This window comes from Zootoca vivipara, chromosome 7, assembly GCF_965207765.1.
Source record: "Zootoca vivipara chromosome 7, rZooViv2.hap1.1, whole genome shotgun sequence".
Classification (NCBI taxonomy): domain Eukaryota; kingdom Metazoa; phylum Chordata; class Lepidosauria; order Squamata; family Lacertidae; genus Zootoca; species Zootoca vivipara.
In genome coordinates, this window is record NC_142590.1 from 6,620,146 (window position 1) to 6,627,868 (window position 7,723).

Sequence of the window (7,723 nt, forward strand, 5' to 3'; positions counted from 1 at the left end):
CTCTTGAGAGTCCCATGGACTGCAAGAAGATCAAACCTATCCATTCTTAAGGAAATCAGCCCTGAGTGCTCACTGGAAGGACAGATCCTGAAGCTGAGGCTCCAATACTTTGGCCATCTAATGAGAAGAGAAGACTCCCTGGAAAAGACCCTGATGTTGGGAAAGATTGAGGGCACAAGGAGAAGGGGACGACAGAGGATGAGATGGTTGGAAAGTGTTCTGGAAGCTACGAACATGAGTCTGACCAAACTGCGAGAGGCAGTGGAAGACAGGAGTGCCTGGCGTGCTCTGGTCCATGGGGTCACGAAGAGTTGGATACGACTAAACGACGGAAGAAGAAGAAGAAGAAGAAGAAGAAGAAGAAGAAGAAGAAGAAGAAGAAGAAGAAGAAGAAGAAGAAGAGTGGGAGGTTGTTTAGTGAAACCTTACTGAGAAGTTCTTAGGTAATTTTAGACCCTGGCTTTAATATGATTACAAATCACTTCATTTCAAAATATGGTAAGCCAGCCCTGCTGCCTTTGAGGACCTTCCTGTTCCTCCTTCTGAATGTGGTCCTGGACTTCTGCTCCAAAACCTGCCCTAGCAGAACTGCTGATTTTTTTACAGTGTTGAAATTGGTTGCTGCTCATGGTTCCTTTCAGGTGGAAACAAACCACCAGCTCTGGTTTACACATCACACAAAACCAGTCTTTGGTTTGTTTCCTCCCTGGCATGCTGAAGGAAGAAGGGAGGGGAGCAAATCACTGTAGGGACAGCTGTAGCTTCAAAAACAACAACAGCTCCTTTGGCAGTCGAAGAAAAACATAATAGTAAAAAACATATATAATTTTGTCTGCACATACAACATGTAGACTGAGTCTCCAAGAACAATTAATTATAAATTCAAAGTGACAATGATCCAGCTCTACCCACCTACCCCCAAAGAACATTCATACCCCCCCCCCAGCTTCTCAAGGGAAAACTCTTTCATCCCAGTCCTCTGGTCCATCACCTCTTGAGTGAAGAGTTTCCATCTGCAGAATCTCAAGGACTCTCAGTGCTGGGGAAATAATGAGAAACACAATGTTTTGTCTAGCCTTGAGAGGAGTAAAATGTTACTGGGTTGATTGCTCAGCTGGTAGAGCATGAGACTCTTAATCTCAGGGTCGTGGATTGGAGCCCCACATTGGGCAAAATATTCCTGCATTGCAGGGGGTTAAACTAGACGGCCCTCTGGGTCCCTTTCAATTCTATGATTCTGTGATCTATGATTAAGAAATCTGTTGCGGCATATACAACAACAACAACAACAACAACAACAACATATTACTTATACCCCGCCCATCTGGCTGGGTTTCCCCAGCCACTCTGGGCGGCTTCCAACAAGAAATTAAAAAGACATTAAAGCACCAGTCATTAAAAACTTCCCTAAACTGGGCTGCCTTCAGATGTCTTCTAAACATCAGATAGTTGTTTATTTCTTTGACATCTGATGGGAGGGCATTCCACAGGGTGGGCGCCACTACCGAGAAGGCCCTCTGCCTGGTTCCCTGTAGCTTTGCTTCTCGCAACGAGGGAACTGCCAGAAGGCCCTCAGCGCCGTACCTCAGTGTCTAGGCAGAACGATGGGGATGGAGATGCTCCTCCAGGTATCCTGGGCTGAGGCCGTTTAGGGCTTTAAAGGTCAGCACCAACACTTTGAATTGTGCTCGGAAACGTACTGGGAGGCAATGTAGGTCTTTCAGGACAGGTGTTATGTGGGCTTGGCGCCCACTCCCAGTCACTAGTCTAGCTGCCGCATTCTGGATTAGTTGCAGTTTCCTGGTCACCTTCAAAGGTAGCCCCACGTAGAGTGCATTGCAGTAGTCCAAGCGGGAGATAACTAGAGCATCAGTCCACGGGCAGGTAGGGTCTCAGCCTGCGTACCAGATGGAGCCGCCCTGGACACAGATTGTTAGCTTCCGTGCAGATATCGACACTACATTTCTTGCAAAAGGGGTTCATTTGGGCTCCTGTTCTTTCCCTGTTTCATAGGAAGTATACAGGAAGCTGCCTTCTATTGGATCAGGCCACAGGTGCATCTAGCTCAGTATTGAGTACCCTGACGGGCAGTGGACTCAGTGGACTGTCAGTGCCAGTCCCAGCCTGCCCCAGAGATGCTGTGGATGGAGCCTGACTCCTCCTGCCTGCAAAGCAGATGCTCGATCGCTGAATCATGGCCCTTCCCCCAAACTTCAAGGGGTCCTTTCTTTCCAGCACCAATGGCTGAGAATCTATCCCAGACTTCCTCCTCTAGCTGGCCTCCAGATGTTCTTCAGCTCCAGCTCCCATCACTTGCAGCTGGACTCCAAAACATTGGGAGGGAACCAGTCTGTTGGAAAAACCTGTAGCACTGGGTACAGCAAATGGCACAGGGTGCTGGATTTTGGGACCTGCTCAGAGAGGAATAGGATAGGGTTGCCCTATTTCAAAAAGTGAAGACCTAGACACAAAAGTTGTATGTCTTTGAGCTTTTTCTGGCATAGTTGTTGAGCTTTATTGCAAAATCTCCAAAAGAAACGCCTTAGGTCTCAGAGGTAAGATATACATTTTGAAATGTTGTTTAGTCGTTTAGTCATGTCCAACACTTTGTGACCCCATGGACCAGAGCACGCCAGGCACTCCTGTCTTCTTTTTGAAATAAACATATCAATAATCCTTTTTAAAAAAAAAGCAGGAACATGCCTGGGCCATAATAATAATAATAATAATAATAATAATAATAATAATAATAATAATAATTTATTATTTATACCCCGCCCATCTGGCCGGGTTCCCCCAGCCACTCTGGGCGGCTTCCAACAAAACATTAAAATACAGAAATCAAACATTAAAAGCTTCCCTAAACAGGGCTGCCTTGAGATGCCTTCTAAAGGTCTGGTAATTGTTGACATCATGCCATGACATCATGCCGTGTGTGTGTGTGTGTGTGTGTGCATGCGTGTGTGTGTGTGTGTAATATGGAGGTTTTTTTGTATCCCTCTCTTCCTCCATAGATGTCAGGACTAACAATCATAGGCTAATTTCCATTTTATTCTTGTGAGAATCTTGTGAGGTAGGTTAGGCTGAGCAATAGTAACTTGAAACTTAGCCATTCCAGTTGTTCATTTCACTTCAGTGACTGAGCTGAAGAGCTTGGTCCTAACAGGGGAAACAGCCACATTAGCTTCCAAAGACTAATCCATGTCTCTTCTTTTCCTGAAACCCATTTAGTGCCTATTTAGACCTAAACAAATGCAAGATTCTCCACACTTTCAGAGTTTCCAATTCTAAATATAGCGCTAAAACAAAAGGGACGCCAAAGGAGAAGCGTGTTTAGAGGGATTTAACATGGGATGACAACGATCGACTCAAACCCTTTATCATAATTCTGACTCTAAGCCGTTAACCAAGCTCAAACTTCTTTTCTTCTCTGTTCTACGCATTTTCCAGAACTCTTGGAAATTGCAAACAGTAGGCCTGCTGAAGAGGGTAGAAGTGTTTCCCCCTCTCTCTTTTTCCCTCTCCTGTGCATTTAAGAGGAAATCTAATCAAGTCACCCACAGCCCCAACTGCATATGGGAAAATCATTATTGGATTAGATGGCTGACCTGCAAAGGTTGATGGGTTCGGCATGTGTGGTCCAGGAAATAATCCATAATGCAAAACAAAACTTGGATGGCAAGGCATTGTGTCCTTTAAAGGGCATCTACATCAGTTTGATTAATGGCACTTGCCTGCAGTGCCCTTTGTTCTTTGGCTTACTATTGGCAGCTGCTAGGGTACATTATCCTCAAAAAAAGGGGGGAACGGCATTGGTTGGTTTTGCCTCCCCCTAGTATTCCCTAAATACTACCGGTAGGATCCTAGTATTTAGGTAGGATCCATCAGTGGGGTGTTTTTGCTGCCAGTTGAAGACATACCTGTTCACCCAGGTTTCCCCTGGTCCTTCATCCTAGTCATTACCACGATGACATTATTGATTTCATTGCTGCTGATTGAGATGGTTCTTTCTTTATTATTAATATTGCGTGAACTGCTTTGGCATCTCTTTTGTAAATCTGGGATGGGGAACCTGAGGCTCTTTTGGAGTTGTTGGGACTCCCATCAGCTGGAATAGCTAAGTCAGTAGAGCATGAGACTCTTGATCTCAGGGTTGTGGGTTTGAGCCCCACGTTGGGCAAAAGCCCATGTAGGGGCTTAGACTTTTTTTTAAAAAAAATCATTTTTATTAATTTTCCAATAAAAATAGCCACTCCTCCTCCTCCTCCTCCTCCTCCTTCTTCCTCTTCCTCTTCTTCTTCTTCTTCTCCTCCTCCTCCTCTTTATTTCTGCTGTGTGTTTTTATTTAGCTTTTTAGTTTTGGTAAAAAGATATTCAATATTAATCTTTGTATTCCCCCCCCCAAAAAAAAATCAATATTTTTTTTTAGAGACAGATGCCAACCAATGTGTGTGAACTTTATTGTCTTTTGTAGGCTACTTTGGGAGGTTTTTGCCCTGAAAGGTACTACTGCCATACTTAGATAAATAAATACAGTATTGCAAAACATGTGGAGTTGCAATCCCACTCATAAATTACAGGGTGTGGGGTAGAAGCTCCACTGAATGCAGTGGGATGTTGAGTAGACATGCATGCTGTTGGAGGAGTTCAAGGGTTTAAAAGGGGGGGGGAATACCATGATTTATCTTTGTGTTAAAATAAAATATTTTCCTAATTAGCTATGGGAGCCTTTCGGATCTGAACATGCTAACATGCAAGCACCATAGCAATAGACCAGAGTTTCTCTGCTTCCTGATGCTCTCATTTGTTCATTCAGAAATAAGCAGTTTTGTTTTGCTTTTAAGCAGAGGAGCAGGGTGCCCTCTTGTGGGCAGACCTGCACAGCCCATGTTGATGGACCTCCTGACCTCCACAGGAATTTCCGTTGTGTTGCATGGCTGTGCCACCTGTGCCTCTTCGATCTGTTATATCTTTAACAGTGGAAGCTGCTTGGTACAGGTCCAAATCAAAGGACCAAAATAGGAATGGAGTCAAGTGGCTGGAGCAGGGTACAGTGAGCCCTGCAAGGAAGCATGCAAACCCTGCTTTGCAGCGGAACACTTTTCAGATCGCTTGATGAGTGGAAGGGAGCTGACCTCTGCAGAAGCTATGTTTTGATCTCATTTTTAATACGCATGTTCACTCATTTTAAAAGCATAGGAAAGCATAAAACAGTGGGGGGGGACATTCCATTACAACGAGCAAGCTACATGCAGAGCGGTATTATGGTTACGTTGCGAGAATGTAAAAGTTGTGTGTGTCAGCCTTTTGCAAAGTACTGGAAATCTGCCTGTTGCTGAGAGGGTGATCCAGGCTAAGAGGTTCCCTTTTTCACCCTTCTTACAAATGTTTACTCTTCTGTAAGTGGGAACTGTTTGTGATGCTAGTAAAATGCCCACCGTTGAAGTAAGCCCCTGTGAACTCAGTGGGGAGACTGCCGTTCTTAGACTGCACTGCAGTCTTAGCATTATTTGCTGTTTCCTCTCTAAGAGGCATGCTGTTTGGCAAGGGTTTTCCTCCCCGTTGCAGCGCTGGACTAGGAGGAGAGAACGCACATTCACCAGGATCAATCAATCAATCAAGCTTTATTACGGTCATATAAAGGTAAAGGTAAAGGGACCCCTGACCATTAGGTCCAGTTGTGATTGACTCTGGGGTTGCGCGCTCATCTCGCATTATTGGCCGAGGGAGCCGGCGTATAGCTTCCAGGTCATGTGGCCAGCATGACAAAGCCGCTTCTGGCAAACCAGAGCAGCACATGGAAACGCCGTTTACCTTCCAGCTGTAGCAGTTCCTATTTATCTACTTGCACTTTGATGTGCTTTCGAACTGCTAGGTGGGCAGGAGCTGGGACCAAGCAACGGGAGCTCACCCCGTCACAGGGATTCGAACCGCCGACCTTCTGATCAGCAAGCCCTAGGCTCAGTGGTTTAACCACAGCGCCACCTGGGTCCCTATTACGGTCATATACCAGCTATTAAAAATAAAAATGCTTTACAAGGCTATGGGGGTTGTCATTCGGGGTGGATCTAAGAGTCTATAAGTCATTCACCAGGATCTCCTACCCCTTTTCCCTTGAACGTGGGAGGCTAGCAGTACCTCAAACTTTCCAGGGACAAAAATGCTGCTAATTTCAAGCAAGTTGAGCCTATAACAGGGCATCAGTTTGATAAGAAAATGGGAAATTATTATTTTTAGACTATATATATATATATATATATATATATATATATATATATATATAATCAAAACATATAAAAAACAATCTAACATATCATATTCGAATCACAAAAACAAGAAAAAAATTAAAACATGAAAATACATCACTCATTCTTATACTCCCTTTCTTTGTCGACTTCCTCCTTTCCCTCCCTTCTACGTTTTTATATATCACTTACTTAGCACTTTCTAAATCTTAATAACATTCTATTTCTTAATTATCTATTCCAAATAATCCATTTTCTATCAAAAATTTCCGAAACCTCATGATATAATTTTAGTCTTAAGAGCTAAATAACATCTTATCATATAACTAAATCTTAACACATAATACAATAATCTGTCTTACTTCTGCAACCTCCTTATACTTCCAAATCCTTTATTAAATCTAACTAATCTTACAATTCTTTTCTAAATAAACTTTAAATTTCCTCCAATCTTCTTCCACTATTTCTTCTCCCTGGTCCCGGAGTCTCCCAGTCAGTTCAGACAGTTCCATGAATTCTATCAGCTTCATCTGCCAATCGTCCACCGTAGGTATATCTTCAGATTTCCAATTCCTTGCTAATACAATTCTAGCTGCTGTTGTGGCATACAGAAAAAAGGTAACATCTTTCTTAGGTAATTCCTTTCTTGTAATACCAAGTAAAAAAGCTTCTGGATTCTTAATAAACGTGTTTTTAAACACTTTCTTCAACTCATTACAAATCTTCTCCCAGAAGCTCTTTACTTGGGGACAAGTCCACCACATATGGTAAAAGGTTCCTTCCACTTTCTTACATTTCCAGCATTTATTATCTTGTTTATGATAAATCTTAGCTAACTTTACTGGTGTAAGATACCATCTATACATCATCTTCATCATATTCCCTTTTAACACATTACAAGCAATCAACTTCATATCTTCTTCCACAACCTTTCCCAATCTTCTATCATTATATTGTGTCCTACATCTTTTGCCCACTCAATCTTAACCGATTTTGTTTGTTCATCTTTAGTATGCCACTCCAACAACAAATTATACATCCTTGAAAGGTTCTTACTTTTTGGCTCTAACAATTCTGTTTCCAATTTTGACTTTTCAATTTGAAAACCAATTTTTTTATCCAACTTATACATTTCATTTATTTGATGACACTGCAACCAATCATTCAAGTGACTTTTTGTTCATATTGTTGTATATTTATAAAATAGGACAGAAAGGTAAAAGTAAGGAAGGATGGATTAATGCCAACCGTCCATCGTCATTCATTCATTTCCTCATCGTCATTCATTCATTTCATGAGGGTGTTTGTTGGGCATGCTATTTTATGTTAATTTTTGCTAGTTTCTTAAAAATGGGATCTTAAAAATATGTTTTTGGGTGTAAGAAAATCTGCTATTATTTTTGTGATTGGACAACATTTAGCTTGGTAAATCTACATTTCATGAAAAAGCACATATGGTAATCTACGTATTTATTTAT